General features: G+C 36.9%; 1 long non-coding RNA gene across 25 annotated transcripts in view; it reads right to left on the minus strand.

Annotated features, from left to right (window-relative positions):
- Window positions 1–27,424, minus strand: part of LOC147378299 (uncharacterized) — a 677,507-nt gene that overhangs the window by 386,533 nt on the left and 263,550 nt on the right. For 4 of the 25 annotated variants that reach the window (XR_015145828.1, XR_015145810.1, XR_015145813.1 and 1 more), the window contains one exon: window positions 19,191–19,434. The exons of the other annotated variants lie outside the window; for them this stretch is intronic. This is a non-coding gene — a long non-coding RNA (uncharacterized LOC147378299). The remainder of the gene's footprint in view (window positions 1–19,190; window positions 19,435–27,424) is intronic. 25 annotated transcript variants of the gene reach the window in all.

Consider the following 27,424-nt stretch of genomic DNA (forward strand, 5'->3'; position numbering starts at 1 on the left):
AATGAGACTGCAAGACCCTTTAGGTTCTTTAAAATCCTGGAAAACATTTTGTTCTGAACCTTGCACAGAGCATTTAATAAATAGATAGATAATTGATTGAATTTCTGATTAGATTATACGGAACTGAGCCTTCTGTCAATATTTCTCTAGCCCTTGGACTTCAGTGGGGTTCACAAGGCTGTTTTCCTATGTACTGCTGAATAACACCTGTCTTTTGACACTATAAAGTGGGATTTATGATTCATTCTTAGGACTAGAATTTTCATCTGTGACTGCTTAGTCTCCAAAAAGGAGAGTGTGTTCACCAGTTAATTTCTGAGTATTTTCTTTCTGTTGGCAATTTATTAAATTAGTAAGGAACTCAAAGTCGATACGTATGTCCCTTTATTTTTTCCAAGCAGGATACAACTTTTTAATAAAAGATCCAAAATAAAAGACAGTTTTATAAATGCTGCACATTCATTTATTTAATAAAAATTCACTGGATATGAAATCAAATGCAGTATCATCCATTTGGACTGTATCTAATTTTGGCTTGCATTGTAGATAACACAGTAAATGTAATTTGTCATCATAAACGTATTATTATTTAATCATATGAAAGTTTTGGTTTATCTTGAGCAAACTTTATAGTGGTTTTAATACACAGGAGCCATTCCTGACAGATATGATGAAATAGATTTATCACTCTTGACAAATTATATTGCAAAATGTCCTCTCATGACTGCCCACAATGGAAACCGCACTGCCATATTCAACAGGAATGTCACCTGTGATTCTGATTTTATGACCTTGTTCACTGGCAGTCTAAAACTGCTTTTCTGTGGGACTATGGTATACTTGGAAATGTGAGATGGTTATAAGAATAATTGTATGAATGAAGGAAACCTGTAGCCCTTTAAATCAAACTAAGTAGTGTTTTATTAAAGTGCTCAGCAAATCAATCTAAATTCAAGGGTAATAACATCCTAATCAGGTGGTAGAAAAAATAATAGGTTGTCATGCATGAGAAAAAATAGGCAATCATGGAATGTTTTCTTTAATTAGGTCGTGTAAAGTGGAGGAACTGAGTAGGAACTGGCAAGACATTCATCATGAGCAAGGTGGGAAATTATTTAGATGACAAAGGAAGGAAAATTGCATGTGATATGTTTAGATTTGACTGGACAGAAAATTAAACCTTTTTTTTTTTTTAAAGTATATGTACTATTTTGCTGGTGATAACTATTGACAGGTGTGGGATTTTTCAAAGCAAAATTTAGCCAGTTAGTTATCTAGTTTGCGAAATCCACATATATTAATTGTTTTCTAATGATTTTCATTTCAGTGGGGCTCTGGGGCTCTGAATGTGGTCCTCTGGCATTCTTACTGCAAAACTGTCTCTCACCTCATGTGGAATTTGGCTGCTAATAAACTTGAGTTTGACTATTAAGCACTTCTCATTTTCTCGTTAAACTGAAAGGAGTAATTAATGATTAATACTATCTGAGATAGTTAGTACACTTCTCTGTACAGGGAAACTGTTACAAATGACAACATCAGTAGACAGATTTCTTATTAGACACTGTCACCTTCACAACTAAGATTATTAAATATGTCTTTTTTTAAAGCCTTAATTTGGGGACTGTAATGACATGATTTCAAATATTTGCAGTATTCTGACAACCACCTCATATAAAATTATGTTTGCCAAATGAAATCTGAGAACTCAGCCTTCACCACTCCAAAACATCATTAAACAATAGAAACATTACTGGTCCTTATCCCTCCACTAAATAAATTCATTTCTATGTCCCTAATGATGCAGCACAGCGCATGAGCACCTATGTGTGGCACTCCAGCATTGCCTTTTATGTCAATCAACCATGCAGAGGGAACACATATATACTAAGGAAAAGTTTGGTAAGGTTTAGTTTCCACGAATTGCAATCATGATGTTTCTAAGTTGTGCGTGTGTGCTAAGTTACTTCAGTAGTGTCTGACTCTTTGCGACTCTATGGATTGTAGCCCACTAGGTCCCCTGTCCATGGGATTCTCCAGGCAAGAATACTGGATTGGGTTGTCATGCCCTTCTCCAGGAGATCCTCCCAACCCAGGGATTAAAGCCATGTCTCTTATGTCTCCTGCATTGGTAGTAAGGTTCTTTACCACTAGTGCCACCTGGAAAGCTCCTGTTTATATGTTGCTAATGCTAATGCTAATGCTAAGTCGCTTCAGTCGTGTCGGACTCTGTGCGACCCCATAGACGGAGGCTCCGCCATCCCTGGGATTCTCCAGGCAAGAATACTGGAGTGGGTTGCCATTTCCTTCTCCAATGCATGAAAGAGAAAAGTGAAAGTGAAGTCGCTCAGTCGTGTCTGACTCTTAGCGACCCCATGGACTGCAGCCTTCCAGGCTCCTCTGTCCATGGATTTTCCAGGCAAGAGTACTGGAGTGGGGTGCCATTGCCTTCTCCAGTTTATAAGTTAAGAGGTATCAAATACTAGCAAGTACAGCTAAGACATCTATGGACACAATCTCATTTGTTAAGTTCAGATTGACCTGAGAATCTTTTTTAAGCAGACACTGCTGGTGCCCTGCCCAAATCTCCCTGACCCACTTCAGAGGTCAGCTTAGACTTCGGTGGACAGTTCCAGTACTTACTTTCATCCAGTGGCTTTCTACCTCCAGCACCTATTTCTAAGAAGTCTGTTTTACTAGTGTGTGGGGTAAAAGAAAGCTGAGTACCGAAAAATTGATGCTTTTGAACCGTGGTGTTGGAGAAGACTCTTGAGAGTCACTTGGACTGCAAGGACATCCAACCAGTCCATCCTAGAGCAGAGCAGTCCTGGGTGTTCATTAGAAGGACTGATGTTGAAGCTGAAACTCCAATACTTTGGCCACCTGATATGAAGAACTGACTCACTGGAAAAGACCCTGATGCTGGGAATGATTGAAGGTAGGAGGAGAAGGGGACAACAGAGGATGAGATGGTTGGATGGCATCACTGACTCTATGGACATGAGTTTGAGTAGTTCCAGAAGTTGGTGATGGAGAGGGAAGCCTGGCATGCTACAGTCCATAGCGTCACAGAGTCAGACAAGACTGAGTGACTGAACAGAAATGGGGTAAGAGACAGTGCCAAGTGTTAAAAACCCAAGAGCATGTCAGAGAAGCAACCCTCACACACTGAATGATGAAAGTGGTGTTAACACCTAAACTCCTTACCCCTCATAATGACAGATCTGAGTCACATTCTGCACAGTGTTTTAAGGCGTCTCCAGGAGGACTGAGTCCCAGTGGCCCAAAGCAATAATTTCACATTAACTTAGCCACTGCTACCTTTTCTCCTTTCACTTTCTCATTTAATCTGCCCAATAAGATACTCATCTCTGGGTCTACTTTGGAGTGACTTCTCAACACAGTACTCCGGATAGAGATTACCAGTCACCACTGTTGCCTATGAGATGGGAATTCTCTGGCAATCCAGCCTTGGGAACTGGCAACACTAAATCTTGACTTCTGCTGCCACAGCAATAAACAAAGCATTGCTCTATTAGTTTACTTCCTTCTACTCTTAACTGGTCATTTCTCTATAATTACAAGACCAAATTATTTTGAGCCTTTTCTTTTGGCTAGGCATATCCCCAATTATTCCACTTACGAATTAGATGAAAGGTACCTTATAAAGTTTCACATGACCTTTCATAGGTAAATCCCTGCTTAAAAAAAAAAACAAAAAAAAAAAACCTCAGAGAATAAATTCTCAGAAGGACAAATTTCCCACAACTTTAAATAGGAAAAATGTTATTATTTTTCAATTCAAAAACTGGCATCCATTTTTTAATAACTGGAAATTCTATATAAATGGACATAGTTACTTTAAAGTTCAATATCATACATTCTATTAATTATATATGTTGTTTATCTGTTTTTGTTAAGCACTTTTATGCCTACTATGAATTGTATACTTGAGATTATGCTGAAACATAAAATGAAGACTACATTTATCATCATCAAAAAAATCTACAAACAATAAATGCTGGAGAATGTGTGGAGAAAAGGAAACTCTCTTGCACTGTTGGTGGAAATGTAAATTGACACAACAACTGAGAACAATAAGGATGTTCCTTAAAAAACTAAAAACAGAACTACAGTTTGACCCAGTAATCCCACTACTGGGTATATACCCTGAGAAAATCACAGTTCAAAGAGACACATGCGCCCCAGTGTTCACTGTAGCACTATTTACCATAGCCAGGACTTGGAAGCAACCTAAATGTCCTTTGACAGATGAACGGATAAAGAAGATGTGATACATATATGCAGTGGAATATTATTTAGCCATAAGAAGGAATGGAATTGGGTCATTTGTAGAGACGCGGATAAACCTAGAGTCTGTTATACAGGGTGAAGTCAGAAAGAGAAAAACAAGTATCATATTTATACACATATGCGGAGTCTAGAGAAATGGTACAGATGAACCTGTTTGCAGGGAAGGAAAAGAAATGCTAATGTAGAGAAAGGATGTGTGGACCCTGTGGTGGGGTAGGGGGCTAAGAGGTGGAATCAGCTGGGAGACTGGGATTGACATATATACACTACATACATAAAACAGGTTGCTATTGGGAACCTGCTGGGTAGTGCAGGGAGCTCAGCTTGGTGCCCTGTGATGACCTAGAGCATGGCATGGATGGGATAGGGGGAAGTGGGAGAGAAGTCCAAGAGGAAGGGATATATGTATACATATAGCTGATTCACTTCACTGTGCAGCAGATACTAACAACACTGTAAAGCAAAAACACCTCACTTATAAAAAAACAAACACAGAGATCAGTAAATATAACATAAATTAATAAAATAATGCATTTTGACTGATATAATGTAAAAACTTATTATTTACTAGACTAGCAAAACAGAGTAATCTGAGAGGACTTTGAAACAAAAGACATATCTTTAAAAATGAATTACGTCACAATGTTTCACGAGAAATCCACATAGGCTCTTTAAGATGTAAAGAAATCACTCATAAGCCCAAGGTAAAGAGGGAAAGTTCCATGTACAGTTGGATTTTGGTAAACAATATTTACATATCTGGGGGGGTGGTGCTTTAACTCCAAGATGGGCAGGCTTTCCTGAAACCCACTAATACAGTATAGCTATTTTTGTTTTCCACAACATCTGGCCCTGGTTCTTAAAATTTGGATTCCATCAGAATCACCCAGGAAATTTTTAGAAATGCACATTACTAACCGTAGTCCCAGAAATTTTCACTAATTACATCTGGGTAGGGCCCAGTAAACTGAGTTTCTCTAAGAATTCCATGTGATTCTGAAATGGGAAGTTCACAGATTACATTTTGATAAAATCTAGTCTATTTGGTACCTAATAAATTCTTGTTGAATCTAAATTTAAATGCTCCAACATACTGAATATAAATAATTTTTACCTTGCTTAAGAAGGAAGCCATAATAAAATTAAGATGAATATATTACATAATTTTCCATGATTACACTAAGCTATTGACTGACCATCAGTGAATATAAGAACAATTAAACTACTTCCTGAGGAGCAGATTCTAATTAGCCTACCTGAGATGTGTGCAGACAATTTAAATTGCCTGGTTTGGTCCCAGGAACGTGTACTGCATTCCATTACCATCAAGTAATATTAAATGAAGCTCATACTTGCGTAGCTTTCATATTTCCATGTGCTGCCTGACTGAATGTTAGCCTGAGCTCCATGAGGTCTGTTTGATTTAGTGGTTCAACAAGCCCGCCAAAGAGGTCCTATTGCCTCTCTTCCACCCATGAAGAACCAACCTACAAATCACTTGTCAACAACTTTGATCTACCTTGTTTCAGGTGGTTTACTCTCTGTCTATTATTTCTGCTAAGAGACCCGTGAAAATTAAATACAGACCTTGCTGATGCTTGACTGACCTGGTGCTCCATCATAACAGGAGTGTAATAGCAATAAATCATTTCAACTTTAATCTATTGTTATTGATGAATGTACAATTATTTGTCATCTAATATGCTGAAAATGATGACCAAAAAAAATAGATCAACTTTTTTTCTTCTTCCAAGTGCGGCATTGATGGATTGTATCCCTAAGCTGTTATTACACTTATAATGTACTCCTCGGTACTGACAGCACAGCTAGTTTTTTAATCATTCCATAGTAATCAACTTAAGACAACATAGCAAGACTCATAACTCATGTTCTTTTCTTTTTTGGCAGTGATGGGAAATGAAAATGTTTTTATTCTTTTGATATAATTCTTACCTGACTAGGCTGAAGATTGCTTTAAAATTGTAAATAAATGGCTGTTTATTGAGCTGGAACTGAAACGTGACATATTAAAATGTCTCTTTCTAAAGGGGGGAAAATTATTTAGGCTTGAGTGGAATGAGACAGCAAAAAAAAAAAACAAAAAAACATTTTTTTGTTGTTTTAACTGATTCATTGCTCAGTTGATACATTAGGGAAATATTTTAATAAACTCAATGTCATGGACAAAAATGCTTTGGGGAAAAATGACAATGTTAAAATGAGAAACAATAATTGCCCTGAAAACACTATTCTACTATCTTCCTATAGGATCCTTTCCATTTATGCTTCAGTTATTAGCTCAGGTGACTGGTAATTTGTGTGATGAAACACACAGATTAGAAAGAAAAAAGTGATTTCATCAACAATAGACTCAAGATAAAGTTTCCTCTTAAACCAACAAAATATACATAGCTAAGTAGAAAGCTCATAATCTTGAGGCCAAAATGAATTAGCTTAAATCCCTCTCATAACTTGTTCTTATGACATGAAGAAGTATTCTTGAAAATTCATGCTTAACATTAACCTAAATCTCTGCTGCTCCCATCTATTCATAGGAATGATTTCCCCACAACTAAGAAAAAGAATACAAAGTAGCACTGCCTGGTCTAAATGAACAAACTCTTGATTCTAATATAGGGCCTGGCTTTTTATGTACTTAACTCAGGATCTGGTTCAAAACACAACCACATTCTTAGATTACAAAAGATAAACAGTTGGGATATATTGTAACTAAGGAACAGATAATGACAACTAAATAAAATCTAATGAATCTACATCATGAGAAACGCTGGGCTGGATGAAGCACAAGCTGAAATCAAGACTGCTGGGAGAAGTATCAATAGGCTCAGATATGCAGATGATACACCCTTATGGCAGGAAGCAAAGAGGAACAAAAGAGCCTCTTGATGAAAGTTTTAAAGAGGTGAGTGAAAAAGTTGGCTTAAAGCTCAACATTGAGAAAACTAAGATCATGGCATTCGGTCCCATCACTTCATGACAAATAGATGGGGAAAGAGTGGAACCAGTGACAGACTTTATTTTTTGGGGCTCCAAAATCACAGCAGATGGTGACTGCAGCCATGAAATTAAAAGGCGCTTACTCCTTGGAAGGAAAGTTATGACTAACCTAGACAGCATATTAAAAAGCAGAGACATTACTTTGCCAACAAAGGTCTGTCTAGTTAAGGCTATGGTTTTTCCAGTAGTCATGTATGGATGTGAGAGTTGGACTATAAGGAAAGCTGAGTGCCCAAGAATTGATGCTTTTGAATTGTAGTGTTGGAGAAGACTCTCAAGAGTCCATTGGACTGCAAGGAGCTCCAACCAGTCCATCCTAAAGAAAAACAGTCCTGAATATTCATTGGAAGGACTGATGCTGAAGCTGAAACTCCAATACTTTGGCCACCTGATGTGAAGAGCTGACTCATTTGAAAAGACCCTGATGCTGGGAAAGATTGATGGTGGAAGGAGAAGGGGACGACAGAGGATGAGATGGCTGGATGCATCACCGACTCAATGAACATGAGTTTGAGTGAACTCCGGGAGTTGGTGATGGACAGGGAGGCCTGGTGTGCTGCAGTCCATGAGGTCGCAAAGAGTCAGACATGACTGAGCAACTCAACTGAACTCAAATGAATCTAGTGAAACTGAATATGTAGTCTATAGATCAATAGTACCAATAGGACCCTGGAAAGTTGTGACAATGCAAATGTGTAGGCCTCAGCTCCCTGAATGTGGATCTCTGGGCATGGGGGTCAGGGATTCATTTAACAAAGTCTCCACTGGGCCTGATAAATAAGGAATTTGGGAAGCTTGAATTGAATAAGTCTTTTTTCTCTTTGTGTTACTTATTACCAACAAAATGATCCAAGACAGATACATGGCAGAAACCTGCTTCTACTGTAGACCAGCATCACTAGGTAATGGAGGGTATGCCTCTAAATCTGCATCTTGGCTTAAGGTTCTCTATAATGTGACCCAGGGAAAGTCATTTACCTTGGATCTTCCTCAGTTTTTCCTTCAATAAAATAGAAATAAGAATAGCACCAACTCCCATAATATTGTTGAAAAAAACAATTATTTGACAGATGTGAAAGACTTAGTATCAAGCATATAATAGATACTCAATAAATATTAGCTATTAATATTATTCTTCACCCACCATTCTTAAATTGCTGTTGCTGCTGCTAAGTCACTTCAGTCGTGTCCGACTCTGTGTGACCCCATAGATGGCAGCCCACCAAGTTCTGCAATCCCTGGGATTCTCCAGGCAAGAACACTGGAGTGGGATGCCATTTCCTTCTCCAATGCATGAAAGTGAAAAGTGAAAGTGAAGTCACTCAGTCATGTCTGACTCTTCGCGACCCCATGGACTGTAGCCCCCCAGGTTTAGGCTTGTCAAATTTCTGACTTTCACAAAACAAAAACTGGCATGACATTCCAAGATTCGGATCATTCGTACATGTTGGTTTTCCACATCACTCAAAGGGCACGATATTCTAGTCTTAACCTAGTCATCTGTTTTGCCTTTCTCTGATATACCTGTTCAGTCTAAAACGCTACCTCTGTTGAAGCAAAATGATAAGGGTTTTAGGAGGTAAGCTTTATAGTGACTTGCTGCCATTAATCTACCTTTGGGGCAAACCCAGGCATGTAGTTAAATTCAGCCTCGTGAATCATAAGCTCCCATGTCTTATACTCACAATGTGTGAAGGGGAGCAGAACTGAACAGAAGATTGAATGTTCTCAGAGGAAGTGGAAGTTTCTAACCTGTCAAAACAGAGAAAAGCTGTTTTCTGCAATTGTAGGAGACAACCAAGGTCTCTCATGATAGGGAAGATTTCACAATAGATCACATTCATTAAATAACAGTCATACCTGACTGTTCTTTTATCACCCCATGATAAATGTATAGCATGGTGTAGAATCAATGGCTTTCGGAAGTTATATTAATCATCCTGCAACATTAAATGTTAATTTGCTTTATTCTTTAATAGGCCTTTCTCTTTAATCATTGTCAATTCCATGATTATTCTTTGTGATGTTCCTACTTTGTGGATGGCAAGGACTTGTTTCTGGCACACTTTTAGCGACAGCATAGAAGATGAAACTTGTCTCATGTTTTAACCAAAAAAAAAAAAAATCATATTCCTTCTGTAATCCTAATAGATTATTGTAATGTTGCAATTATTTGTAATATTCTTGGAACTGTATTTTTCAACTGTCAAAACATCAAGCACACTTCCAAATGATTTTCTGTGTCTCTTCCCAGCTCCGTTTTACAATTATTTATGCTAAGTTTTCTCCTAGTCTTGGAATCCTTTGTAAGATTAAGTAATAATTTGCAAATGGATTCCTTTTGACATGTTCTTCCCATACTGATAATATCTTTATTTATCTGACTTCATTAATATAAGCCACACTACTCAGCTTATTATTCAGAAATTTATTAAGATGAAGATCACTGAGAACAACTTGAAAAAAATGCTGTTCATTGCAGTTTTTTCCTGGCACCATTCTTTTAAATGAAAGTCTTTAAATATACAAATAAATATTATGTTTAGAAGGTTAACGAACAGAGACTGTAGGACATTTTCTCTTTCCAATGTCGATATATAATTGCACGATGGTTTTGTTTCAAATAAACTCATTTGGAAACGTAAATTTCTAAAATTTTACTTGATAAAGAATAAACTCAGAATTTCTTTATCTTTCATTTTCAGTATAACAGAAAATATGTCAGGCTAGTAGAAGAAGCATTCAATATAAAAACAGACATCAAGTAACATGACTTTTATCCAGGATAAATTATTGGTTATTTGCCTACATGCTCTTATATCTGGTCTATTCTTAAACTTTTAAATTTTGTTCTTTAGTGATCAAAACAGAAAATGAAGAAACTTAAGTATTAGTAAGTTATCAGATACGATATATATCAATTTATATAAGGATGATGAGGAGTCAGTGAAAGTAAAGGGACTGAGTGCTTAAATAGGTGTTCCTAAATTGTTGGATCCTTACTGAATTTCACCAATGTTTTGGTAATATGCAAAATCTAAATTATTTCCCCCAATTTTCAAAATATTAGAAGTACCATCAGAACACTAAAATTCTTAGTCTTTATAGCCTTCTGCAGAATTCACTCTGTAAACTCTTAATTCACAAAATAACAATAATTTATTGAGAATTTGTTGGAGAAGACTCTTGAGAGTCCCTTGGACTACAAGGAGATCCAACCAGTCCATCCTAAAGGAGATCAGTCCTGAGTGTTCATTGGAAGGACTGATGTTGAAGCTGAAATTCCAATACTTTGGCCACCTGTTGCAAAGAACCGACTCATCTGAAAAGTCCCTGATGTTCAGAAAGATTGAAGGCAGGACGAGAAGGGGATGACAGAGGATGAGATGGTTGGATGGCATCACCGACTCAATGGGCATGAGTTTGAGTAAACTCCAGGAATTGGTGATGGACAGGGAGGCCTGGCGTGCTGCAGTCCATAGGGTCACAAAGAGTTGGATACGACTGAGAGACTGAACTGAACTGAACTGATTGAGAATTTATTTTCTCTGTGTCAGGTGCTCTTCTGAGTGCTTCTTACCAATTTGACACAAATACTCTCAATTAGTATAGCTAGAAATTAATGTTTGTGATATGAATAATTTCCCCATTGTTATTAAGAGGCCTAAAGTGAATTAACAGATGAGATATATGTGTTTCAATGGCTACTGCACTGAAGACAGTATTTGTATGCCAAATACTAAAAGTACTTTTCTACATATGCCAAGCACCCTTGCAGTTAAACTGAGGCCAAATGTCTATCTCTAGTTACTGGACTACGAATTGAGGTGAAGAGTGTAGCTTCTCACCAAGGCAGATAAGGAAGTGCTTCTTTTTGTTAAGGCTAGTTTGGAGACATGTTTCCGATGCTGAAATTACAAAAGTGTAGACACCCACTTGCATTAGTTTCCTAGGGTTGACCTAACAAAGTACTGCAAAACCAAGTGACTTAAAGAACAGCCATTCATTATTGCATGGTTCTTGTGGCCAGAACTCTGTAATCAAGACATCAGGAAGGCTGTGCTCTCTCTGGAGGTTCCAGAGAAGAACTGGGTTTCTACCTCCTTCTAGCTTTTGGTAGTTTCAGACATCCCTTGGCTTGTAAATAGCCATTTTCCCTGTGTTTCTTCACACTGACCACCCTCTGTGTGTACCTGTTTCTGTGCCCAAATTTTGCCATTTTATAACAGCACTGTTAAATTGTACAAGGGCCCACTCTAATGATTTCATCTTAAATTCACTGCATCTGCAAAGACCCTATTTTGAAGTAAGGTCACATTCTTGAGTACTAGGGCTTCAGGTTTCAACATTTTTTTTTTTGCAGGGACACAATTAAACCTTTTGAACTACTCAACCTGCATTACACATGAAACCAAGAAATCAATCTTTAACATTTCAGCACACTGAGATATAAGGATTTTTTTTTTAATATACCATAGGATAGCTTCTGTTCTTATCTTATACTATATTGACTTATTCTATGCTATAATACTAAGATCATGACACTTGGTCCCATCACCTCATGGCAAATAGAGGGGGAAAAGGTGGAAAGAGTGACATATTTTATTTTCTTGGGCTCCAAAATCACTGCAGATGGTGACTGCAGCCATGAAATTAAAAGATGTTTGCACTTGGAAGAAAAGCTATGACAAACCTAGACAGCATATTAAAAAGCGGAGACATCATTTTACCAACAAAATCTGTATAGTCAAAGCTATGGTTTTCACAGTAGTCATGTATAGATGTGACAGTTGGACCATAAAGAAGGCTGAGCACTGAAGAATTAATGCTTTTGAACTGACGCTGAAGCTGAAGCTCCAATATTTTGACCACTTGATGCAAAGAGCTGATTCACTGGAAAAGATCCTGATGCTGGGAAAAACTGAGGGCAAGAGGAGAAGAGGCAACAGAGGATAAGATGGTTGGATGGCATCACTGACTCAATGAACATGATTTTGAGCAAACTCAGGGAAAGAGTGAAGGACAGGGAACCCTGGCATGCTGCAGTTCATGGGGTTGCAGAGAGTCAGATACAACTTGGCAACTGACAACAATACCACCTCTGAACAATTTTCCTTTTCAGCATTTCTATTCTAATATAATGGCTGCTTGACCCAGTTGAATAAAACTATCTATGGGCAAAATAACAAATTCTGATGCATAACCTTAGTTAAACCCCACATCACTCTAAAACACCTGTCCTGTTTATTTGTTACACACTTTACCATTTTCCTCACTGACTATTATTGGTCAATATCCCGTTAAGACTCATAAGCAACCCTAATTTGTTTTCTTTCTATTTCTTAAGAAAATGGCAGTCACAATGATTAAGTGAACCCTATACTTCTGTGAAATGTCTATTAGAATAATCAGCATGAACATAATGCCCTAAATTTATGCATGGAACTACAAGATTCTCAATAATATGGCTCCAGCCTACTCCATACCTCTCTCTTTATAACAGATAAGGCAGACATACAAAATGATGGGAAACATTTCATAGGAAGATTTTTCAGATTCCTATGCCTTTATTCATGCTGTTTTCTACATATAATTGATCCACTTTCACCCCCTCCCAGCTCTTCTATATGTATGCCTTAAAGAAAAAAGAAAAAAAAAAACAAAAAACCCCTCACATATAGTTAAGGAGTCAGCTTTGACGTATTCCCTAATCCTTTTAGGTAGAAATTGGCAATTAGTTAGAGTAGCCCTTTGTTTCTTTAATAAACTTCCTTGTAACATCAGAAAACTGGTATGTTCACATACTTAGTCCAGTGACTATGTTCTTGATCAGTAATGATTTATGGATCGCATCCTTCCATCTCAAGGTACTACTTTCCTTGTTGGCACAGGCAAATGTTAAAGAAAAAGAATAGATGGCACATTGATATAAGAAAATGCAGCCCTTTTATGGGAAAACAACTTTTTGGACAACTCTGTGTTAGCGGTCAATTAACTCTTCTTCACGTGGTACCTAAGTACTTACAGCCCTCACTGCCCCTTACACATCATTTCTTTTATAGGATCTGTTGTACTGAATTACATTATGCATTATTTTTTTCATGATTTTTTCTCCAAATAGATTCTGAATTTATTGTGAGAATACATAAAGCTCTGATAATTGCGTTTTCTCAGAGTCCAGAATTTTACCTGGTACAGGGAAGGAAAAAATAAGTGTATATTTCACTTATTTACTGATGAAGCAAATTTGTTAATTTCTGCTACTATTATTACCTTCATTGTCCTGATTTATGGTATCATACAATCATATATGATCAAAAGCTATCAGATGTATTGGTAATATCTGCTTATTTTTCCTAGCTCTGAAAGGTAGTTGGCTATATTCATAGCTAAGCTTTTTAACTAGGCCTAAAACCGTTAATCAACATCTAACATTGCTAGAGGCATCTAATTGCTCAAGGATTCAAGTAATAGAATGTGGAAACATATTTTATATTAGTAAAGTCTCATAACATCCAATTTGGTTTTTACTATTTCCAATGTTTTGAAACTCAGTGTTATTTCTAGGAAGTTTATATGATAATGAATTTCTCCTATTTTATTTATTGCTCAGAATTGTTTGGGCTACGGCATTCACACTGATCATGAAAAAACTAAAACCAACAAACTACGTGGGGAACTAAACAGGAAGAAGGAAAGTCTGAATATGCAGCTGCATGGAACTGCACATATTAAAATTTATTTTAAAATTTTATGATTGGTTTCAATTTTATTATGTATAGTTCCACATTTTTATTTGTTTCCACATGTGTTAGCTAAAATGAATTGTTGTAATTAGTATAAATTGCTGTATAAGAGAAATAAAGAAGTTAAAGCTATCTTGAGGCCACTATAGCTCAAAATTTGGTCAGGAATGTCCCAATTCCTCTTCACCACATGCCATCATTGTTACACACTTACTGAACAGAATTTTTAAAGAAACCCAACAGCAAAGTCAATAACATTACTTCGGGATTACAAATCTCATCACAAAATTGTATCAAGCAGCATATCTGTTGTCATTAAACCAATAATATCGAAATATTTGCAAACAGTTGTTTTATAAATTTGAATTATAGCTGCCCAAATTCTGTATTCCTCAAAAAAACTCAACAACTCGTCTTTTTTATAATGCTCTAAGTGCCTGAAATCCCAATATAAACTCCATAATCACTTACACATATATGCAAACAAAAGGCAAATGTGGCTTTTCAAGCCACAAATTCTGATGGGTGAAATATAACTTAGTTTTGTATATTATTAAATTCATTTTAATTTTCAGACTCTTTTCTCACTATGGTAGAAAAATCAGTTAGTTAACATTAGATAAACTTGATCACTCTAGTATTTTTTTTTTTCAGTCATTTCAAGTTTAAATTCAGGCAATCAAGATTTCTCTTTTTCTCTCTCTCACTCTCCCCTTTCCATGGGCTGGATAACTTAGGTATCCATGCTTAAACTTATCATGACCTCAAGAGGAAAAGTCTGATGAAGGGTTAGTTTCTGTCTGTGATGGCCCTGCTGAGTTCTAATCTTGTCCTTCCATCCCAGATATCATGGCTCTTCCACACTGCCAACTGCTTTACTGGACACAGTTTCCACTGGCCACCAATTACATAACCCAATCTGATATTTTCTAGCATCCTGGCCAGCTCATTTGAACTCTTTCTCATGCCCTGCAAATGCTGTATTCTTCTCCACTTAATGTGCAATGTAAAAATTCCGTCACTTACTGTCTCAGTCATCCATATAGGAAGTGGATCACACAGCCCTTATAGTTTCACAGTCCACAAAACTACCATGGTGTTTTTTCACACCCCTAATTCAGCCTGGAATTCTGAGCACAGAGTTCCCATTTATAGACCCTCATTCTATGCTTACAAATTCTCAGCAGTTAAACCTGTCTTAGATTTAAACCCAATCATCATCATTATTTATTTGATAAATGTACTTTTGTTACAATTTAAGCGAAACAAAACTTCCCAGGTGGTGCTAGTGGTAAAGGAGATACAAGAGATGTGGGTTCAATCCCTGGGTTGGAAGATCACCTGGAGAAGGAAATAGCACCCCACTCCAGTATTCTTGCCTGGAAAATCCCATGGACAGAGGAGCCTGGCAGGCTACAGTCCATAGGATCACAAAGAGTCGGACATGACCTTGACAGGCATGCATACCTCTGGTCAGTGTTGGGTAGCATCTTCCCTTTGCAAGCTGAACTATCAGCACTCTCATTGTTCTTTTGGTTTGATCAGCGTGATAGCCTTTCACTGGATATGTTACTTCATGCCTGTCAAGGTAACCCAAGAAATCTTGTCTGCCTCAAATACTATACCACCAGGCCTCTCCACACTTGGACCACACAACTGGTTATTCCTATACTTATTTAGACTCATCTAAGGTGATGGCACCCCACTCTTGTATTCTTGCCTGGAAAATCCCATGGACAGAGGAGCCTGGTGGGCTGCAGTCCATGGGGTCGCTAAGAGTCAGACACGACTGAGTGACTTCACTTTCACTTTTCACTTTCATGCATTGAAAAAGGAAATGGCAACCCACTCCAGTGTTCTTGCCTGGAGAATCCCAGGGACGGCGGAGCCTGGTGGGCTGCCATCTCTGGGGTCGCACAGAGTCGGACACGACTGAAGCGACTTAGCAGCAGCAGCAGCAGCAAATAGTATTCTGACAGCTTACCTTAAATTGTACAAGTAATGTACTGGTAGACACTCATACACTTTATTGTATATGAATACATCAGCATATTTTGTGCACCACACTCTCAAGAGTTTTACTTTCTATTTGATGTCAGAATACTTACAAGAAAGACTTTTTTCTGTGTCTACAAGACTGAAAATATAGTGAATTTACTTACGAAAGTGACTTCTTACATGGGGTCCCAATGTCCTTTCCTCAAAATTCTACAGTATGCACATTCCTGATCTATAGTATCTACTAGTATAAACACTGTGTAAATTTTTTAAGTGACCACTTGAAGTAGAGTTGCTCAATGATAACGGATCTTTGACTATAATTCTGGTGTATTTACCCAATTTACTGCAAAACTTGGCTGTTATTGGCTGTTTATAAATATTTACCCAAGGTTTATTGTTACTTGGTCTTCCCTGGGAGATCAGATGGTAAAGAATATGCCTATAATGCAGGAGACTCAGGGTTCAATCTCTGGGTCAAGAAGATATCCTGGAGAAGGGAATGGCTACCCACTCCAGTATTCTTGCCTGGACAATTCCATGGACAAAGGAGCCTGGCAGGCTACAGTCCATAGCGTCACAAAGAGTTGGAAACAACTGCGTGATTAACACTTTAACACTATTGTTTAGCACAAAAATGTCCAAAACATTTAACTGTGCTTAACTTGTTTCTGTAAGTGAGACTCTATTTGCTGGGGAAGCATAGTCAAACACAGACCAAGAGCACCTCACAGAGGAGAGTAATCTGACAACTAGCAAAGCAAAAAAGTTAGGGTGACAGAGAAAGCCTGGGAATCTCTGTACCTGTGTAAGTACTGTGCATAAGTACCTCATACTCAACTAGCACCAGGCAGCAGCCAGTTATTATTGATTCCACACAGCTGAATCACACAGACTTCACTCTCTCTGGGACTTAGCCAGAAACAAGGTTTATTAAGCCTTAGATCACTTTATCATCAAGGTTAACTCCTCACTCTAAGGGCCATTAAGAGCGCTTTATTATTAGTTTGTAATTTTGTATGTTTTAAGTGGAATGACATTATTTTGCCCAAGTGAATAAAATGAAGTACAGTAATTGTAATTGCTATTGCCAGACTCCATAGTGAGCCTCACAGGATTTTCCAAAAGTAAAATGACAATGCATCATCACCAACCTGGCGACCATCCCGGCACGATGATTTCTGGCACATTTCCAACATTTTTCAACAATTCTTGGGTGTCCCCGCATAAGATATATGGCATGTCAAAGTCTAGATTCATTACCTTTCCTCTTTTTTTTCCCTTCTGTACAAGATAATCCTTCATCATTGACTCATTTTTTAAAGGAGTCCTCCAGTTAAAAATATATCAAGATCTTACCACCAGATTTCTTGACACTGTCTCATTATTACAGAAAAGAGTATGTTCGAGGAAACTAATGGGTAGTATAATGGCCACATGACAAAGCACGGCACTATACACACAAGATGGATAGCATTGACATAAGATGATAAACTGGAGTACCTGAACATTCATGGGGATTAAACTGTATTCAGTTAAGAAAAGCGCAATGGAGAATTAAGGAGAACCAACATTATAGAAAATCTGAATATAACAAATTCTTTATGCCTTAGGCCAACATTACCTGGATCCTTTCCTGAGAATCTCATCATGTGATGCTCGTTCTTTTGCCCATTCCCCTGTCTATTCTCTTGCTTCATATCTGTCCATACACATGCAGTACTCATAAGAGACTCATGAAAAGACACACTTGTAACCAGCCACCCTGACCTCCCTCAGTCTGGCTACTTTTGTACACGACCAGGGTTTTGCTCTGCTAATACCCTCCACTTAAAACTTTCCTTTCCTTACTCTTTGCTCTACTAATTTAAGACCAGAGTAGATCTGGTTCTTCCAGAAACATTTGATTTGCAGTGAAAAAGAAACTGAACTGGAACTAACAAGTCATATTGTGGATGCCACGTGAGACAAGCCACTTCTCACAGAACTACGGTACAGCCCAGTGATTAGGAAATAGTCTTGATGAGGCTTTCACAGATGAAGTTCCAGTTCCCTCGCACATGGTGATGAGATTTGAATATGGCCTTACCCAAACTCTGCTAACACTCAGCTGGGTGATCTGTTGCATCTACCTGTGGGGTTGGTATCAATAAATAAACAAGCTTCATACAAGTAACATTTAGAAATTATTTTCAGAACAGGCATGGAAACTTTCTTCATCATTCTCCATAATCCTCAAAGAGAATGTTGAAGAATTCTAAATGTCCTTAATTTGAACATGTCCTCCCCTGGAGAAGGGCATGGCAACCCACTCCAGTATTCTTGCCTAGAAAATCTCATGGACAGAGGACGCTCACGGGCTATAGTGCATAGGGACGCAAAGAGTCAGACATGACTAAAGCGACTTACTACACACACCACACAAAACTACTGATATTTATGAAATATTTACTGAAATCTTCAAACAACAACAACCTGAAAACACTAACTTGTGTCCATTTTGTTTGATTTAAAGTACACTGTGCTTTCAGAATTTCAGAGTTAAACATATCATGTAATATATCTAGATAGCCTCTTGGTAATATACATGAAGAAAATAAGCCTAGGTAGGTTTACTAAATTATTTAATTAAGGATACATTTCAAAAGCAATATGACCTTTAAAGGGGTCCATATATACTAAGCAGACAGAAATTAGACTCCAGAGGCAATTATATAGTTGATTAACCATGGTTAGTCTCTGTACCACCATATTAAATATTCTTACCCTAGTTTATCTTCTTTTAAAATACATAATAATTGTATTTCATAGGATTATTTGAGAGATACATAAAATATCAGAGACTCATAGATCAGTAACTAGCATAGAACAGGCCACCAAATAACTTTTCTCTTTTTACTTAACTCATATTTAGTTGAATTTATGATACGATTCTGGAGAAGGCAATGGCAAGCCACTCTAGTACTCTTGCCTGGAAACTCCCATGGATGGAGGAACCCGGTAGGCTGCAGTCCATGGGGTCGCTACGAGTCAGACACAACTGAGCAACTTCACTTTCATTTTTCACTTTCATGCATTGGAGAAGGAAATGGCAACCCACTCCAGTGTTCTTACCTGGAGAGTCCCAGGGATCGGGGAGCCTGGTGGGCTGCTGTCTATGGGGTCACACAGAGTCGGACACAACTGAAGCGCCTTCAGCAGCAGCAGCAGCATGATACTCTTCATCTCTTTAATGCATTAGATAAATGTACACCATATACTGGGTTTCTCTGGTAGCTCAGTTGGTAAAAAAAAAAAATCCTCCTCCAATGGATCTGGATTTGAGACCTGGGTTTGATCCCTGGGTCAGGATGATCCCCTGGAGAAGGAAATGGTAACCAAGTACAGTTCTTGTCTGGTAAAGCCCATGGACAGAGGAGCATGGCCAACTATAGTCCATCAGGTTGCAACGGCCAGATGTGACTTAGCAACTAAATCACCACCATACCATATACCACTCTTTATTTACTTTTATATTACAGTTGAAAATGTGGAATATTATTTTAGAGGTATGCATGTACATGTTTTAGATACATGTTATGTTCGCTTCTGTACCTTACTGTTCTCTTACCAATAACAAATTATTTCAAAACCTCATGGTTATACACAACAATTATTTTTTTAACTCTTATAGTTTCTCTGAGACAGATATTCAAACAGGTATAACAGAGATGGCTTATGTCTGCATTATGATGTCTAAGGCCTCCGCTGTCTAATAACTAGGAAATGAATCAGAGACATTACTTTTGATGAAATAATGTCATCATCACATTGGGGCAGTCATTTTTGGAAAACCCCATTTGCAGGAAAAGAAAATGAGCATTTACATTTCAGCAGATATTGCCAAATTGTTCAACAAATGGCTTTACAATTTATGCTTTAAATGGCAGTTATAAGTAAGTAAACATTTGACTTTTTAATGTTAAAATATATATATTTTTTTAAATGACAGTTATCCTGAGCCATTTATCTCAACCAAGACAAAGAAACAGAGTTTGTATTCAATTAATTAGAATATTCCTAGTGCTGTTTGTAACAAAGCTCTCAAAACAAGGCTCTCAAAATATAGATAGGTTACTTAACATTTTTATGCTTCAGTTTACTTGTAAAATTGAGATAATTAATACAATCTTCCTCAAAATATTGTTATAAAAATGAAAACAAACTAAAATGTTATATCCACAGTCCCCATTATAAGTAAGTAATGCTTAAAATTAACACTATATATTCATTTTATAACAATAATCAATCTTATGGTCTTCTCTGGTGGCTCATATGGTAAAGAATCCGCCTGCAATGCTGGAGAATTTGGTTCAATCCCTGGGTTGGGAAGATCCCCTAGAGGAGGGCATGGCAAACCACTCCAGTGTTCTTGTCTGGAAAATCCCAATGGATTTGCCTGTCGGGCTATAGTTTATGGGGTCACAAAGAGTCAGACAACTGAGCAACTCAGCACAGACATCAATTTTATAATTATTCTCACTGTTTTTTTTTTCACACCTTTCCATTTCCCCATGCAAACTTTAAAAAAAGCTTTTATCACTCTTCCTTTCAACTGCTTTTAAATCTGCAACATTGTATAATCTGATTTTAGCACTATAAATATTTTACAAAGGATAATTTTACTAAGAACATTAGCAACCACTCATTTTCTAAATTAAAAACCAGTGTTTAGATTTTACAGTAGCTCTGTTAGCTACTTTTGACACTAGTCGTTTACCTTTCTTTTTAATGTATACATATGTATGTATTTATATGTGTACACATGTTTACTCCTTCAAGAAGTATAAAAGACAGTTAAATTCACTTTCTTAAACCAGGAGGTTAAAATTAACATTTAAATATAAAATAATACTTGAAGACTATTAGAATTGTACATGAATTATTTATGTACAATGTTATCATTACTTGATATTAAAATGAGAATAAAGTAATTTATTGCTCATGGCATAATCCAAAGAAACCAAAGGACAATGGAGTGACATCTTCAGTGCTAAACAAATTAGAACAATCAACGCAAAAATCTCTACCGGGCAAAATTATCTTAAAAAAAAAAATAAGAATCCAAAAACTTCTGAGAAGAAAAGTAAAAGAGAGAGAGAGAGTGCATTGCCAGAACTTGCGTAACAAGAGATTGTTTAAAGTAGTTGTTAAGATAAAAGTATAATACTAGGTAGAAATGTGTAACTGGACACAAAAAAAAATGGGAAGTATGAGAAAAGGAATAAATGGCATTTATATAAAGCTATTTTTCTTATTTTAATTGTTTTAAAAAAGCAAAAATAGAACCAATGGTATTGCATATGTGTTACATATATTACAAAGTCTAGTTCATGACATACCTATAAAGGAGGGAAAGGAGAAAAAAGGAGAATATTGCTTTAAGGTATTTTCACAACACATGAGGCAATATGATGGTATATAAATATATAATCTGATCAACTAAAAATAAATATTTTAAATTATAAGGTAACCACTTTTTTAAAAAACTGAAACAAATTTAGTAAGGCCATAGTGGAAACACAATGGAATCAAAAATACAACATTAAGTTTTAAAGTAAGGCAAGAAAATAAAGGACAAAAAGAAACAAAACATAATAACAAATGAAAAATAACAGGATGGTAGGTTTTAATCTGGCATATTAATAAGCACACTATATGTAAACAGTCTAAATATATCAGTAAAATATAGAGATTGCTAGATTGTATACTAAACTAAGGCACACTGCATGTCTTCTACACGAAACAAACTTTAAAAATAAGGATGTATATAAATTGAAAGAAAAAGAGTGGAAAATATACATACTGTGCAAAAACTAGTCAAAAGGAAGCTGGGAGAGCTGTATTAATATTGGATAAAAATATTCAGAACAAGAAATGTTACCACAGAAACACTAAATGATAATAAAGAGGTCAGTTCAGTCAGTTCAGTCACTAAGTCGTGTCCAACTTTTTGCAACCCCATGAATGCCGCACGCCAGGCCTCCCTGTCCATCACCAACTCCCGGAGTTCACTCAGACTCATGTCCTTCGAGTCAGTGATGCCATCCAGCCATCTCATCCTCTGTTGTCCCCTTCTCCTCCTGCCGCCAATCCCTCCCAGAATCAGAGTCTTTTCCAATGAGTCAACTCTTTGCATTAGTTGGCCAAAGTACTGGAGTTTCAGCTTTAGCATCAATCCTTCCAAAGAAATGCCAGAGCTGATCTCCTTCAGAATGGACTGGTTGGATCTCCTTGCAGTCCAAGGGACTCTCAAGAGTCTTCTCCAACACCACAGTTCAAAAGCGTCAGTTCTTCGGTGCTCAGCCTTCTTCACAGTCGAACTCTCACATCCATACATGACCACTGGAAAAACCATAGCCTTGACTAGACGGACCTTCATTGACAAAGTAATGTCTCTGCTTTTGAATATGCTATCTAGGTTGGTCATAACTTTCCTTCCAAGGAGTAAGTGTCTTTTAATTTCATGGCTGCAGTCATCATCTGAAGTGATTTTGGAGCCCAAAAAAATAAAGTCTGACACTGTTTCCACTGTTTCCCCATCTATTTCCCAGGAAGTGATGGGACCAGATACCATGATCTTCGTTTTCTGAATGTTGAGCTTTAAGCCAACTTTTTCACTCTCCTCTTTCACTTACATCAAGAGGCTTTTTAGTTCCTCTTCACTTTCTGCCATAAGGTGGTGTCATATGTATATCTGAGGTTATTGATATTTCTCCCGGCAATCTTGATTCTAGCTTGTGCTTCTTCCAGCCCAGCATTTCTCATGATGTACTCTGCATAGAAGTTAAATGAGCAGGGTGACAATATACAGCCTTGATGTACTCCTTTTCCTATTTGGAAACAGTCTGTTGTTCCATGTCCAGTTCTAACTATTGCTTCCTGACCAGCATACAAATTTCTCAAGAGGCAGGTCAGGTGGTCCGGTATTCCCGTCTCTTTGAGAATTTTCCACAGTTTATTGTGATCCACACAGTCAGTCTTTGGCATAGTCAATACAGCAGAAATAGATGTTTTTCTGGAACTTTCTTCCTTTTTCCATAATCCAGCAGATGTTGGCAATTTGATCTCTGGTTCTTCTGCCTTTTCTAAAACCAGCTTGTACATCTGGAAGTTCACGGTTTACGTATTGCTGAAGCCTGGCTTGGAGAATTTTGAGCATTACTTTACTAGCCTGTGAGATGAGTGCAATTGTGCAGTAGTTTGATTATACAGTAAAAGTGAGAAATAGACTTAAGGGCCTAGATCTGATACATAGAGTGCCTGATGAACTATGGACTGAGGTTCATGACATTGTACAGGAGACAGGGATCAAGACCATTCCCATGGAAAAGAAATGCAAAAAAGCAAAATGGCTGTTTGGGGAAGACTTACAAATAGCTGTGAAAAGAAGAGAAGAGAAAAGCAAAGGAGAAAAGGAAAGATATAAGCATCTGAATGCAGAGTTCCAAAGAATAGCAAGAAGAGACAAGAAAGCCTTCCTCAGCGATCAATGCAAAGAAATAGAGGAAAACAATAGAATGGGAAAGACTAAAGATCTCTTCAACATAATTAGAGATACCAAGGGGACATTTCATGCAAAGATGGGCTCGATAAAGGACAGAAATGGTATGGACCTAATAGAAGCAGAAGATATTAAGAAGAGGTGGCAAGAATACACAGAAGAATTGTACAAAAAAGATTTTCATAACCCAGATAATCACGGTGGTGTGATCACTCACCTAGAGCCAGACATCCTGGAATGTGAAGTCAAGTGGGCCTTAGGAAGCATCACTACGAACAAAGCTAGTGGAGGTGATGGAATTCCAGTTGAGCTATTTCAAATCCTGAAAGATGATGCTGTGAAAGTGCTGCACTCAATATGCCAGCAAATTGAGAAAACTCAGCAGTGGCCACAGGACTGGAAAAGGTCAGTTTTCATTCCAATCCCAAAGAAAGGCAATGCCAAAGTATGCTCAAACTACCACACAATTATACTCATCTCACATGATAGTAAAGTAATGCTCAAAGAGGTCAGTTAGCTAAGAGGAAAATTAATCCTTAATGCATAATACCTTTCTTTAGAGCTTCAAAATACATTAGACAAAAAATGATAAGACTGAAATGAGAATTAGATAAATACACAAATTCAGTTGGAGATTTCAACATTCCCTCTCAGTAAATAATACAGCAAAATAAGAACAAAAATCGACAGAATTCAAAGGAATAACAATTCTACAGTAATAGTTGGAGATGTCAGTACTGTACTTTCAGTAATGGACAGAATGTATACAGAGAGATCAACAAGACAATTTGAACAACATTACAAACCAACTAGATCTAACAGTCACAATTGCTATACTCTACCCAATAACAGGAAAGGATAGTACACATTTTTCTCAAACACATGAGAGACATTCTTCTGGACATATCATGTGTTAGGCCACAAAACGCTTCTCAACATAAAAAAACTGAAATCATAAAAATATCTCATCTAATCATAATGAAATAAAACTAGAAATCAATAGCAGACAAAAAATTGGAATACTAAAAAATATGTGGAAATTAAACAACACATTCCTAAAATAACAATGAGTCAAAGAAGAAATTGAAAGGAAGATTAGCAAATACTTTGTGACAAATGAAAACGAAGGCCCAACATACCAAAAGGTATTACTGCAGAGAAATGTTTAGTGGCATAGAAAAACAGTGCTTAGACGTAAACTTATAGTTGTAAAGGCCAACATATAAAAACGAAAATCTAAAATCAGCAGCTCAAACTTCACATCTAAGTGATCTAGAAAAAGAAGATCAAACTAAACCCAGAGCCAGCAAAAGGAAGGATTACATTGGAAAACTTGCAGCTCGTATGTTGTTAAGAATATACCAATTATGACATGCTGAATGATGAGGCTCAAGCCACCTGAATAAGGGTGGCATGTAGCTTCCTTGGCATCCAAGTTTCAACTTTGGAAAAGTGAAAACCCAGGACTCGTTTTGAATGAAGGTACAGTTTCAACACACTCACAAAAGGAAAATAAAGTCATAGTTACTTACAAATACAACAACAGGGTCCCAGTGAGTGAGCAACCCAGTTTAGACCCTTTGACCCAGTTAGCTGGCTAGCAGGACATAACAGAAAAGAGAGCAAGCAACTATTACTATAAAGTAGTTGGGGAAGTGGTTACAAACTTTTCATGGGCTCAAATCTAAGTGGTTATTTTAAAAGTTTCCTCAAGAAAACCAAGGTAAGAACTTGGGCTGGGAATCCTAAACTTAAGTCCTAATCTAAATGTCCAATTCTAATCTAAATTGTCATACTGTAAAATGACTAATTCATGGCTTTTTCCACCATAATGATATAATAAAGATTAGAGCATATATAAACAAATGAAGGAAAACAATATAATCAATAAAACGGAAAGCTTGTTCTTTCACAAGATCAACCAAGTTTTAGCTAGACTGATTAATAAAATTTTAGCTAGATTCAGTTGCTAAACATTTACCTAGACTGATTAATAAAAAGAGATACAAATAAATTAAATTAGAAATGAAAGTAGGCTCTTTCCTACTGACTTTCAGAAAGAGAAAAGATTATGAGAATACTATGAACAATTATATGCAAATAAATGCTATAACCTGTATTAAATAGACAAATTCTTAGAAACACTCAAACCACTGAAATGAATTTCAAGAAGAAATAAAAATCAGAATAGGGAATGGCCTGGTGGTGCAGGGGCTAGGACTTTGCACTCTCACTGCTGAGGGCCCAGGTTCAACCCCTGACACAGAACTGAAATCCTACAAGCTTTGCAGTGTGACTAAAAGAAAAAAAAAAGTCATAGTAAATTTACAATGAAGAGACTGAGATGGAAAAAAATATTACATTTAAATGGAAATCAGAAGAAAGCTGGAGAGGTAATACACATGTCAGACAAAGCAGACTTCAAAATAAAGACTGTTACAGGACACAAGGAAGGACACTACATACTTATCAAGGAATCAATCCAAGAAGAATATATAATAACTGCAAATACATATACTCCCAATATAGGAGCAGCTCAATAGTGGCAGACTTTAACATTTCACTTACACCAATGGGTAGACTGTCTAGACAGAAAATTAATAAGGAAATACAAGGCTTAAATGACACATTAGAATAAATAAAATGAATTGGAACTTACAGGACATTCCATCTGAAAGCAGCAGAATACACTTTCTTCTCAAGTGCACAGGGAATATTCTCCAGGATATTGTTTAAGCACTTTTTCTTGCCACAGTGTTTTGAGATTAGAAATCAATTACAGGGGGAAAAAACACAAACACATGGATGCTAAACAATATGTTACTAAATAACCAATGGATCACTGAAGAAATCAACAAAGAAATTAAAAATTATTTAGAGAAAAATGACAATGAAAACGTGATGATCCAAAACTTACAGGATTCAGCAAAAGTAATTCTGAGGGAAGTTTATAGCAATAAACTTTATGACAAGAAACAAGAAAAATCTCAAATAAATAACTCAACCTTACACCTGAAGAAACTAGAGAAAGAAGAAACAAAACTCAAAGCTAGTAAAAAGAAATAAATCATAAAGATCAAAACAGAAATAAATGAAATAGGGATGAAGAAAATAATAGCAAAGATCAATAAAACTAAAAGGTGGTTCTTTGAGAAGATAAACAAAAATAACAAAACTTTAACCAGACATATCAAGGAAAAAAGGAGAGAATTCAAGAGATTGTTACCGGCTACTCTGTGCCAATAAAATGGACAACGTAGAAGAAATGGACAAATTCGTAGAAAGGTGCAACTTTCCAATACAGAACCAGGAAGAACTAGAAAATATGAACAGACCAATCCCAAGTAATGAAACTGAAACTGTAATTAAAAATCTTCCACGATCTTCCAAGAAACAAAAGTCCCGGATGAGATGGTGTCACGGGCAAATTCTATCAAACATAGAGAAGAGCTAACACCTATCCTTCTCAAACTCTTCCAAAAAATTACAGAGAAAGGAACACTCCCAAGGTCATTCTACAAGGCCACCATCAGCCTGATACCAAAACCAGACAAAGATATTACAAGAAAAGAAAATTACAGACCAATATCACTGATGAATGTATACACAAAAATCCGCAACAATATACTATTTCAAATGGAATCCAATAACACATGAAAAGGATCATGCACCATGATCAAGTGGGATTTATCCCAGGGATGCAAGGATTCTTTAATATATGCAAATCACTCAGTGTGATAAACCATATTAACAAATTGAAGAATAAAAACTATGTGTTTATCTCAATAGATGCAGAAGAGCTTTT

The sequence above is a fragment of the Bos grunniens genome, chromosome 2, assembly GCF_055505025.1.
Source record: "Bos grunniens cultivar Pamir isolate PY7600 chromosome 2, Bosgru_T2T1.0, whole genome shotgun sequence".
NCBI lineage: Eukaryota > Metazoa > Chordata > Mammalia > Artiodactyla > Bovidae > Bos > Bos grunniens.